Source organism: Erinaceus europaeus, chromosome 18 (assembly GCF_950295315.1).
Source record: "Erinaceus europaeus chromosome 18, mEriEur2.1, whole genome shotgun sequence".
NCBI classification, from domain to species: Eukaryota; Metazoa; Chordata; class Mammalia; order Eulipotyphla; family Erinaceidae; genus Erinaceus; species Erinaceus europaeus.
In genome coordinates, this window is record NC_080179.1 from 43,805,697 (window position 1) to 43,818,615 (window position 12,919).

Consider the following 12,919-nt stretch of genomic DNA (forward strand, 5'->3'; position numbering starts at 1 on the left):
TTCTCTGGCCTGTGTCTCTTTTCTTCCCTGAAATTATCTCTGTATGTTGGCTATCTTGGAGTAACCGTGCTCTCTCTCCAAGAGCATTTGCCTTTGCTGTTTCGACAAACACCGATAAACTGCTTTCCTGAAAGACTAAACCCACCACCACTCCCATCTCATTGTGAGAGTCCATTACCCTGAGCCCTGGCTCCACCATCTGTAAGTGTCACTGTCATCGGTTAAAATCCCTGGATAGTATGATTTGCATTTTTCTGACTACCATACAGTGAGGCTTTTCTTCCCTTGTTCCGGGGCCATGTATATTTACTCAGCTGGGAGTAAATACCATTTCTACCTTTGCCCAGTCTCCCATTAGGATAATAGGATCATTGTCCTTTACTCATGCATGTGTAGGAAAAAGGGATAAATGTACATGATTAAAAAATTCAAATAAAGCAGGGGCCAGGTGATGGTGCCCCTGGTTAAGCCCACACATTACAGTGCACAAGGACCCAAGTTCAAGCCCCTGGTCCCCACCTGCAGGGGGGAAGCTTCACGAGTGGTTAAGCAGGGCTGCAGGTGTCTCTTTGCCTCTTTTCCTCTCTACCTCCCCCTTCCTTCTCAATTTCTTTCCATCTCTATTAAATAATCACTAAATAACATTTTAAAAGTTCCAATAGAGCAAAAGGTATAGAGAAAGAAGTAGGCTCCCTCCCCCATCTCTGCTACCCAGCCCCCTGGCCCATGCCTTGTGGGGTACACAAGCAGAGAACATCCAGGCAGTGTCAGAGGACCCCAAGGCGTTCTCATTTTACAGTCAGGAGAGGGAAGGTGCCTGTATAAAGGAGGACCTCAGGCTGGATCACAATTATCTTCAGACCAAAGCAATTCTAAAACATAATTTTAATTTTTTTTTTTTTGTCTCCAGGGTTATTTCTGGGGCTCGGTGCCTGCACCACAAAATCCACTGCTATTGGGAGCTATTTTTTCCCTTTTGTTGCCCTTGTTGTTATTATTGTTGTCATTGCAGTAGTTGTTGTTGGATAGGACAGAGAGAAATGGAGAGAGGATGGGAAGACAGAGAGGAGGAGAGAAAGATAGACACCTGCAGACCTGCTTCACCATTTGTGAAGCGACCCCCCTGCAGGTGGGAATAGGGGGCTCGAACCGGGCATAATTTTAATGTTTTAATATATATTAAAAGGTTTATCTATTAACGAAAGAGAGAAAGAGAAAGAGAGAGAGAGACAGAGGGAAAGAGAAAGGAGAAGGGGCCAGGTGATGGTGCACCTGGTTAAGTGCACGCATGGTTCAAGCCCCTGGTCCCCACCTGCAGGAGGAATGCTTCATGAGTGGTGAAGCAGGGCTGCAGGTATCTATATCTATATCTCTGTCTCTTTCCCTTTTTCTCCCCCACCCTTCTCAATTTCTCTGTCTTTATCCAATAGTAGATGAATAAATAAATCAATATAAACAAATATTTGATTTTTCGGTATAAAAATGAAGAAAGGGAAAAGAGAGAATAAAAGAGAAGTAGAGAGAGCCAGAGCTTCAGTCTGACACTAGCATAACATTCATGCTAGAGAGCCAACTGTAGTTTCTCATGCTTCCAAGTCCAGAAAACACACTAGCCACCCTGTCACCTCATAAGCTGCACATTTATTTATTTATTTATTTATTTATTTATTTACTTAAAGTGGCCACAGTGCCGAGAATCCACTAGAGTCATAATGCCTGCTAGCCTAAAAGTAATGACCACTGAGCAGATTCTTGGGCACTGGCCTGTAGACAGTCTATACATCAGTGCTGGTAATATTCATTATGCCTGTTACTTGTCACAGCCAATGAACAAGGAGGAGGGGGGACATGTGGGTAGCCTGAGCAGAGGATTTTTTTTAATTTTTAAAAATATTTATTTGCTTTCCCTTTTGTTGCCCTTGTTGTTTTATTGTTGTAGTTATTGATGCTGTCATTGTCAGATAGGGCGGAAAGAAATGGAGAGATAAGGGGAAGAAAGAGATGGGGAGAGAAAGATAGACATCTGCAGACCTGCTTCACCACCTGTGAAGCAACCCCCCTGCAGGTGGGGAGCTGGGGGCTTGAACTGGGATCCTTACTCTGGTCCTTGCACTTTGTGCCATGTGTGCTTAACTCGCTGTGCTACACTACCTCAAGGTTATTAGAGAGCTGAAAGCTGAAATAGCTGAGCTAAGAACACAACTAGCTGAACAAGCTAAAACAGCATCAGAACAGGGTAACAAAATAGATGAACTCCAGGAAACAGCAGAGGGGAGAGAGAATAGAATAAATGAGGCTGAAGACAGAATTAGCAAGATTGAGGATGACTTAGAGACAACTAAAAAAGAAGTAAGAGATCTCAAAAAGAGATTAAGAAATACTAAAAACAACAACAGAGACTTATGGAATGACTTCAAAAGAAATAATATACGCATTATGGGCTTACCAGAGGAAGAAAGAGAAGGAGGGGAAGAAAGCATTCTTCAGGCCATAATAGCTGAGAACTTCTCTAGTCTAGACAACATCATAAAGGTTCAAGAAGCCCAGAGGGCCCCAAAGAGAATTAACCCAGACTTAAAGACATCAAGAAACATCCTATTTAGAATGGAAAGGGATAAGGATAAAGAAAGGATACTGAAGGCTGCAAGAGAAAAACAAAGAGTCACCTACAGAGGAAAACCCATAAGGTTAGCAGCAGACTTCTCCACATAAACCCTACAGGCCAGAAGAGAATGGCAAGATATCTATTGAGTGCTCAATGAGAAAGGCTTTCAACCAACACTACTGTATCCTGCTAGACTGTCACTCAGGCTAAATAGAGGCATAAAAATCTTTTCAGACAGGAGTTGGTCATTAGCGCAGCAGGTTAACTGCTTGTGGCGCAAAGTGCAAGGACTGGCATAAGGATCCTGGTTCGAGCCCCTGGCTCCCCACCTGCAGGAGGTCGCTTCACAAGTGGTGAAGCAGGTCTGCAGGTGTCTGTCTTTCTCTCCTCTCTCTGTCTTCCCCATCTCTCTCCATTTCTCTCTGTCCTATCCAACAACGACGATACCATCAATAACAACAACAATAAGAACTACAACAATAAAACAACAGACAACAAAAGGGAATAAATAAATACATATTTTTAAAAAAATCTTCTCAGACAATCAATAGTTGAAAGAATCAACAATCACCAAGCCTGCCTTGAAAGTCCTGAAAGTTCTCCTATAAACAGACCACCATAAATATGCTATATATGAACACTCTAAAAATATACAAGAATGGCATTAAAATATCTTCAATCTTTGATATCAATAAATGTCAATGGCCTGAATTCACCTATTAAAAGGCACAGAGTAGGAAGATGGATCAGAAAACACAACCCAACAGTATGCTGTCTACAGGAAACCCAACTAACTCAACAAGACAAACATAGACTCAAAGTGAAAGGATAGAAAACTATCATACAAGCCAATGGCCCACAAAAAAAGGCAGGAACAGCTATTTTCATATCTGACACAATAGACTTAAAAATCAATAAAATTAAAAATGATAGGAATGGACACTACTTAATGCTCAGAGGATTAGTTAATTAAGAGGACTTAACAATTATTAACATCTATGCACCCAATGAGAAGCAATCTAAATACATCAGACATAGACTGAAAGAGCTACAACAATATATTAACTGCAGCACAGTCATAGTAGGGGACTTCAACACCCCACTCTTTCAACTTGACACATCATCCAGGCAGAAAACCAATAAAGACATGAGGGAGCTAAATGAGGAGATAGATAAACTAGAATTATTAGACATTTTCAGAGTCATTCATCCCAAGAAACTGGAATACACATTCTACTCAAGTCCACACGGGTCATTGTAAAGGACAGACCATATGTTAGGCCACAAAGACAGCATCAGCCAATTCAAGAGCATTGAAATCATCCCAAGCATCTTCTCAGACCACAGTGGAATTAAACTAACACTTAACAATCAACGAAAGATTAGTAATAGTCCCAAAACGGGGAAGCTCAACAGTACACTACTTAACAACTACTGGGTCAAAGAGGAAATAAAGGAAGAAATCAAAATGATTCGAGAGTTCAGTGAAAATGAAGACACAAGCTATCAAAATATTTGGGACACAGCTAAGGCAGTACTGGAAGGGAAGTTCATAGCCATACAAGCACACATTAGGAAGTAAGAAAAAGCACAAATAAACAGCCTGGTTGCACATCTTAAAGACCTAGAAGAAGAAGAACAAAGGAACCCTTAAGCAACTAGAAGAACAGAAATAACTAAAGTTAGGGCAGAAATCAATAACATTGAAAATAAGAAAACCATACAAAAGATCAATGAAAGCAAATGTTGGTTCTTCAAAAGCATGAACAAAATCAACAAACCTTTAGCCAGACTCACAAAACAAAAAAGGAAGAAGACCCAAATACATCGGATTATAAAGTTAAAAGGAGATATCATAACAGACACCACAGAAATTCAGCATATCATGTGAGGATTCTATGAACAACTCTATGCCACCAAGCTTAAGAACCTGGAAGAAATGGATGATTTCCTAAATACCTACAAACTTCCAAAATTAAGTAAAGAGGAACTAGATAACATGAACAGGCCAATCACAACTAGTAAAATTGAAACAGTTATCAAAAACCTTCCCAAGAATAAAAGCCCTGGACCAGATGGTTTCACAAATGAATTCTACAAAGCCTTCAAAGAAGAACTAATACCTCTACTTTTAAAAGTCTTCCAGAAGATTGAAGACACTGGAATACTTCCTTCCAGCTTATATGGAGCCAACATCACTTTGATACCAAAAGCAGACAGGAACACAACCAAAAAAGGAAAATACAGACCAATATATCTGATGAACATAGATGCGAAAGTATTGAACAAAATTCTAGCCAATGAGATACAGCAGTATATTAAAAAGATTGTTCATCATGACCAAGTGGGGTTTATCCCAGGGATGTAGGGTTGGTTTAATATACGTAAATCAATCAACATTATCCACCATATCAATAAAAGCAAGATCAAAAACCACATGGTCATATCAATAGATGCAGAGAAAGCCTTTGACAAAATACAACATCCCTTAATGATCAAAACACTACAAAAATGGGAATAGATGGAAAATTCCTTAAGATAGTGGAGTCTATATATAACAAACCTACAGTCAACATCATACTCAATGGTGAAAAACTGGAAGCATTTCCCCTCAGATCAGGTACTAGACAGGGTTTCCCACTATTACCATTAATATTCAGCATAGTGTTGGAAGTTCTTGACATAGCGATCAGGCAGGAGCAAGGAATTAAAGGCATACAGATTGGAAGAGAAGAAGTCAAACTCTCCCTATTTGCAGATGACATGATACATATATAGAAAAACCTAAGGAACCCAGCAAGAAGCTTTTGGAAATCATCAGGCAACACAATAAGGTGTCAGGCTACAAAATTAACATTCAAAAAAGTCAGTGGCATTCCTCTATGCAAACACTAAGTTAGAAGAAGATAAAATCCAGACATCAATTCCTTTTACTATAGCAACAAAAACAATAAAATATCTAGAATTAAACCTAACCAAGAAAGTGACAGACTTGTATACTGAAAATTATGAGTCACTACTCAAGGAAATTGAAAAAGACACAAAGAAGTGGAAAGATATTCCATGTTCATGGGTTGGAAGAATTAACATCATCAAAATGAATAGATGCAGAGAAAGCCTTTGACAAAATCCAACATCCCTTTATGATCAAAACACTACACAAAATGGGAATAGATGGAAAATTCCTGAAGATAGTGGAGTCTATATATAACAAACCTACAGCCAACATCATACTCAATGGTGAAAAACTGGAAGCATTTCCCCTCAGATCAGGTACTAGACAGGGCTGCCCACTATCACCATTACTATTCAACATAGTGTTGGAAGTTCTTGCCATAGCAATCAGGCAGGAGCAAGGAATTAAAGGGATACAGATTGGAAGAGAAGAAGTCAAACTCTCCTTATTTGCAGATGACATGATAGTATACACAGAAAAACCTAAGGAATCCAGCAAGAAGCTTTTGGAAATCACCAGGAAATACAGTAAGGTGTCAGGCTACAAAATTAACATTCAAAAGTCAGTGGCATTCCTCTATGCAAACACTAAGCTGGAAGAAACTGAAATCCAGAAATCAATTCCTTTTACTATAGCAACAAAAACAATAAAATATCTAGGAGTAAACCTAACCAAAGAAGTGAAAGACTTGTATACTGAAAATTATGAGTCACTACTCAAGGAAATTGAAAAAGACACAAAGAAGTGGAAAGATATTCCACGTTCATGGGTTGGAAGAATTAACATCATCAAAATGAATATACTACCCAGAGCCATCTACAAATTTAATGCTATCCCCATCAAGATCCCAAGCACATTTTTTAGGAGAATAGAACAAATGCTACAAATGTCTATCTGGAACCAGGAAAGACCTAGAATTGCCAAAACAATCTTGAGAAGAAAGAACAGAACTGGAGGCATCACACTCCCAGATCTCAAATTGTATTATAGGGCCATTGTCATCAAAACTGCTTGGTACTGGAACATGAATAGACACACTGACCAGTGGAATAGAATTGAGAGCCCAGAAGTGAGCCCCCACACCTATAGACATCTAATCTTTGACAAAGGTGCCCAGACTATTAAGTGGGGAAAGCAGAGTCTCTTCAACAAATGGTGTTGGAAACAATGGGTTGAAACATGCAGAAGAATGAAACTGAACCACTATATTTCACCAAATGCAAAAGCAAATTCCAAGTAGATCAGGAACTTGGATGTTAGACCACAAACTCTTAGATACTTAGAGGAAAATATTGGCAGAACTCTTTTCCGCATAAATTTTAAAGACATCTTCAATGAAATGAATCCAATTACAAAGAAGACTAAGGCAAGCATAAACCTATGGGACTACATCAAATTAAAAAGCTTCTGCACAGCAAAAGAAACCACTACCCAAACCAAGAGACCCCTCACAGAATGGGAGAAGATCTTTACATGCCATACATCAGACAAGAGGCTAATAACCAAAATATATAAAGAGCTTGCCAAATTCAACAACAAGAAAACAAATAACCACAGAAGAGATCCAAAAGGCTGACAAACACATGAAAAAATGCTCCAAATCTTTGATTGTCAGAGAAATGCAAATAAAGACAACAATGAGATACCACTTCATTCCTGTGAGAATGTCATATATCAGAAAAGGTAACAGCAACAAATGCTGGAGAGGCTGTGGGGTCAAAGGTACCCTCCTACACTCCTGGTGGGAATGTCAATTGGTCCAACCTCTGTGGAGAACAGTCTGGAGAACTCTCAGAAGGCTAGAAATGGACCTACCCTATGATCCTGCAATTCCTCTCCTGGGGATATATCCTAAGGAACCAAACACACCATCCAAAAATATCTGTGGACACATATGTTCTTAGAAGCACAATTTTCAATAGCCAAAACCTGGAAGCAACCCAGGTGTCCAACAACAAATGAGTAGCTGAGCAAGTTGTGGTCTATATACACAATGGAATACTACTCGGCTATTAAAAGGGTGACTTTACCGTTTTCAGTTGATCTCGGATGGACCTTGAAAGATTCATGTTAAATAAGTCAGAAACAGAAGGATGAAAATGGGATGATCTCACTCTCAGACAGAAGTTGAAAAACAAGATCAGAAGAGAAAACACAAGTAGAACCTGAACTGAAATTGGCATGTTGCACCAAAGACTCTGGAGTGGGGGAGAATACAGGTCCAAAAAGGGTGACAGAGTACCTAGTGGGGGTTGTTTTGTTATGTGGAAAACTGGGAAATGTTATGCATGTACAAACTATTGTATTTACTGTTGAATGTAAAACATTAATTCCCCAATAAAGAAATTAGAAAAAAATTCATGGAAAAGATATAACATGAGGCTGGGTGGTGGTGCACCTGGTTGAGCACACATGTTACAGTGCCCAAGGACACAGGTTCAAGCACCCAGTCCCCACCTGCAGGGGGAAGCTTCCTGAGTGGTCAAATAGGGCTGCAGGTGTCTCTCTCTCTCCCTCTCTATCTCTCCTTTCCCTCTTGATTTCTGGCTGTTTCTATTCAATAAATAAATAAAGATAATTTAAAAAAAGAAAAAAGCACACCATGACTTTTCCAACAGCCCAATACTACTTGCATGGTCAGGACAATAAGTCCCTGGTGGCATTTTTCACCAGCCCTGTGACCACGGATTCGTCACTGTTTCAGGACCCCCAATTCGACACCTTTAACGGGGCCTGCTTGCACAATCTTTTCCTTTTCTACAACTTAAGTCTGAAGCTTGCAGATTCTCTGTAGTAAGACATTCCCACTGTGGGCCTCCTTAGGCCCCTGGCTTATTTTTTATTAACCAGCCATCAGTAATGCAAATGCTCACAGGTCATGTAGGGTGCTGTACAACACCCCTCGGGGGCTCCCAGCCTGGCTTTCCACCTCCCACACGCTGGGCTCCAGTTCATGGGCAAGGGCTCTATGTTGGGAGCTTGTCCTGCAGTTCAGCAGGCGTTTGGCTGGACAGTGCTCAGGGAGCTCATCTGGAAAAGTCTCCAGAAGTGGCACATCCTCCCCGGGAGGACAGAGGTGCATCTAGGGGGTGGGTGGTGTGCTAGCTGGTCCTTTCACCAGTCTCCTTCCTCCCTTCAGATCCGAGATTCTAGAACTACCTAGTCATTGGAGCCTCCAGGTGCCCCAGCACACAGAAGCTGGTCTGCAGCCCCTGGTTCTAAATGAGACTTCCAGTGACGGAACACCTAACTTGGTAGGTGTCCTGTTCTCTGGCTCACTAAGTAAAAGCACAGTGGGCTGGGCTAGCAAGATAGTCCCCCCGGGTGGAGCCCACCCCCCCCCACCCCCGCCCACACACAGCCTAGAGGAAGCTTCGGTGTAGCAAGATAGTCCCCCCGGATGGAGCCCACCCCCGCCCACACACAGCCTAGAGGAAGCTTCGGTGTGGTACTGTCTTTCCCCTCATTCTCTCTGTTTGGTAAAGATGGACCGGGGTGGTCACACACTAGTGACAGCAAAAATAATAATGATAATGATTAATGATAATAATAAATAAATAAAGATGTGCAAACCACAGGACAAGTGCTGGGTGAACTACAGCAAATGGAGAAGCCAGGAGATGGTCACGTGCAAGAAGCTGAGAAAGCAGGTCACTGTCTGCTCTGTCTCCAGTCAGGGACACCAGCTGGGGGGTTGGTGTGTAATTCTGGGTGTGAGGAACTCAGTTCTGGATAGTACGCTGGCTCAGTCTCATCATGAGACCCCCAAGAGGTCAAGTCAACTGAATCCAGAGGGGGTCTTCCAGAGGGAAGATTAAAGACAAGGCTTTTATTTTTATTTATTTATTAATTTTTTAATTAACTTTATTTATGTATTGGCTAGAGACAGCCAGAAGTTGAGAGGAAGGGGAGATAGGGAGAGAGACAGAGAGACACCTGCAGCCCTATGTCACCACTGGTGAAGCTTTCCCCCTGCAGGTGGGGACCAGGGGCTTGAACCCAGGTCCTTGTCCATTGCAGCACTTACATACACTCAACCAGGTCTGCCATCCAGGCGCCTGGCCTTTGCTTTTCATTTTTACATCACTAAGGTTATCACTGGAGCTTGTCTGCATGCTGTCTCCACCACTTCCAGTGGCCATTCCTAGCCCCCCACACACACACACACAGGTAAGCCACCACCCAGATCCCCTCCACTGTTGGGAACCAGGTCACCAAGGCCCTTTTTTCAACCCCTTCAGCTTCCCCCTTTTGACACCTTTGGACTTCCGGAGATGTGGCTTATGGAATAGCCTGATCAACTCTCCCAGATCAACTAGGAAAAATGACAAAAAGCACCTGAGAACTCAACAAAATTCAACCAGTATCTCTTCAAAACCTCAGCAAGCCACAGGTGAGTACAGGCATATGTGGCTTGTGGACAAATAAGGGCTGAGGGAGAGATTCCTGGGACTAAAAGGCCATATTCAGGGATGGCTGGGGCCAGACTGGGAGTCTGGCAGGTGGGCATCACCACTTCCTGGTCCAAGTTAAAGAAACATCTATAGAAAGAGAGAGGGAGGGGGAAGGGGGAGATGGGGGAGGAAGGGGGAGGGAGGGGAAAAGAAGGGGGGGAGAAAGGGCGGGTTGTGTGTGACACAGTAGGTTAAGCGGTTTCATAAGGATCCCAGTTTGAGGCCCCCCCCCCCCCCCCGCTCCCCACCTAAGAGGGAGTCACTTCACAAGTGCTGAAGCAGGTCGGCAGGTGTCTATCTTTCTCTCCCCCTCTTTGTCTTCCCCTCCTCTCTCCATTTCTCTCTGTCCTATCCAACAACAACAATGGCAGCAACGACAACAATAACAATAATAACAACAAGGGCGACAAAAATGAAAAAAAAAAAAAGGCCTCTAGGAGCAGTGGATTCATAGTGTAGCCACCAAGCCACAGCAGTAACCCTGGAGACAAAAAAACGGAAACTACTTAAGTCACAGGTGAGTTCGGTACTTGTGGATGGAAAGGGCTTGCGCGGGTGCTTCCCAGGACGAAACACTGGTGCTCATGAGGAGACAGCAGGCACCAAAATACATCTGTGGCAGAGACACACTACTTCTGGGTCTGCGTTTTAGCAACAAAAAGACTGTTAAAAAGAAAAAAAAAACACCTAAAAACTCGTCAGTTTACAGCTATGACTTCACAGAGGGGGAAACAGCAGCAGGGAGACCCCACATTGACAACAAGGTCACTGACCTGCCTGATTACTCAGGATAAAAATCTCTCCTCCAAGATATACAAACAGGGAAATCCAACACCTTAGCCACAGCGCCTCCTGCTGGCACAACAAGGCAAGCCACACCCAACTGAAGCCTGTATCTCCTGAAATAGATGGTAGTTTATTGATACTTCACTCTCTGTTGCTCCCTTGCTTTGCTTCTTAAGTTTCACCAGTGAGTGAGACCATCCAGCACTCATCCTTCTCCTCTTGGCTGATTTCTCTTACACTGCATATAATAGCCAAGAGTAGAAACAACCCAAGCGCCCAGTGACAGATGAATGAGGAAGGAAGACATTGTGGTCCATGGCAGGTGGGGGAAGGCACAGGAGAGTGCGAGGAGGTGCAGGAAGATTCAGGAAGGTGTGATACACTAGCCAGGGTACCAGAGGCCACCTTATGGAGCATAATTCAGAGCTCAGGGACCAGGGCACTACAGGGCATGAGGTTCAGGTCTCCAGCCAGCACAATACTGTGTCCACGCCACCCCGACATGTCCCAGTGGAGAGCAGGCTGCTCATAGACTGTCGTGATTTCTTCCATAACTTCCAAAGAAATGACTTGACAACCCCACACCCTGGCAGCACCTGAGCACCCCCCAGGGGCTGTGCTGGAACTGGCTGCGCCCAGACCTGTCCTCAAGGGAGCAGATCCTGGACCAGCTGGTGCTGGGGCAGTTCCTGGAATCCTGCTCCTCTGAGCTAGAGGCCCTGGTGCTGAAGAGTGGGGTGCAGACATGTACTGGGCTGAGGAGCACCTGCTGAGGAGCCTGGAGGCACCCCAAGGCAACAGTGCACCCCAGGAGTGGATTCAGCACAGCAGTCTCATTCAAGGAGGAGCTGACGCCCCCACAGAGGAGAGGGCACAGAGACCTGCCCACCAGGTTGCAGAGGGAGGCAAAGGACCAGCCCAGGGCTGAGGGGGGAGCAACTATCTACATTTAATCTAGAATAAAATCTTCGTTTATTGTTTTTTAAGTCTTTAACATATCTGTAAATGGTTTATTATTTTTTTTAACCACCTTTGGATATGGTGAAACTGAGGGTTGACAATAAATGATTGAAAGTCAAAGAGAGAGAGAGAGAAAGAGAGAGAGAGATATATATGAAGGTATCTCTTTTGCTAAAAGCAGGTTCATACGTCTGACTAGAAGTCCTCTGAGAAGCACCCGTTTGCTGGCAATCCCCAGAACTGGGCTCCTCTTGTCACCCTGGATGGTTCCCAGCACCCAAGAGTAGTCATGAGATCATCAACTACAACTTGCTGTTTACTCATGACCCATGTCTCTCTCTCTCACCCTCTCTCTAGGTCTTAGTCATCAAATCTGAAGGATGTCTGCCTCACCCTTCCCTAGTACATTCCCCAAGCAAGCACACACCTCAGATGCACCAGGTAAACTAACTCACCTCCAGCATATATGCCCACCTTTGGCTCACTCTTTGTGTCCTGGTGATGTAGCCATCGATAGTTATGAATCAGGGGGCAGGGCAGCGGCATGCCTGGTTAAGCATACATAGTACTAAGCACAAGGACCACACAAGGATCTGGGTTAGAGCCCCCAGCTCCCCACCTGCAGGAGGGACACCACGAGTGGTGAAGCAGGTCTTTAGGTGTCTGTCTTTCTCTCTATTGCTCCTCCTCTCTCAATTTCTCTCTGTCCTATCCAATAAAATGAAAAAAAAAAATGGCCACAAGGAGCAGTGGATTCATCGTACCAGTACCAAGCCCCAGTGATAACCCTGGAGGGAAAAACTAGTTATGAATCATACAGACCTGAATTTGAGTCCAATGCATGCCCATGGACTAGTTACATAGACTCCTGGAAGCCTCACTTTCTTCTTTATTTGTGAGACTCTAGTAGCAGCAGTGACTCTCTTATATGGGAGGACCAAAGGGATGCTTGTGTGTGAGGAAATTCACATAGTGCTTACCTCACTGTAGTTTATTATTACTTGAATTTATTACTCCATCTCTTGTACCCTCCAAGTAGAGAAGTCCATGTAACAGGTTAAGTTGTGCTTCTGGTAACTTATATTTGTAGGAGAATCTATTTCTTAAGTTACACATTAATTCAAGGCTACATATAAGTAGCTCAGTGCCTTGGGCAAC

At 43.2% G+C, this 12,919-nt stretch overlaps 1 long non-coding RNA gene across 1 annotated transcript in view; it reads left to right on the top strand.

Moving 5' to 3' along the window:
- LOC132534322 (uncharacterized) overlaps nt 1-11,724 on the top strand; it is a 45,446-nt gene extending 33,722 nt beyond the window's left edge. Inside the window, exons 2-3 of the long non-coding RNA XR_009546045.1 lie at nt 9,803-9,954; nt 11,395-11,724. This is a non-coding gene — a long non-coding RNA (uncharacterized LOC132534322). The remainder of the gene's footprint in view (nt 1-9,802; nt 9,955-11,394) is intronic.
- Nucleotides 11,725-12,919: the final 1,195 nt, after the last annotated feature.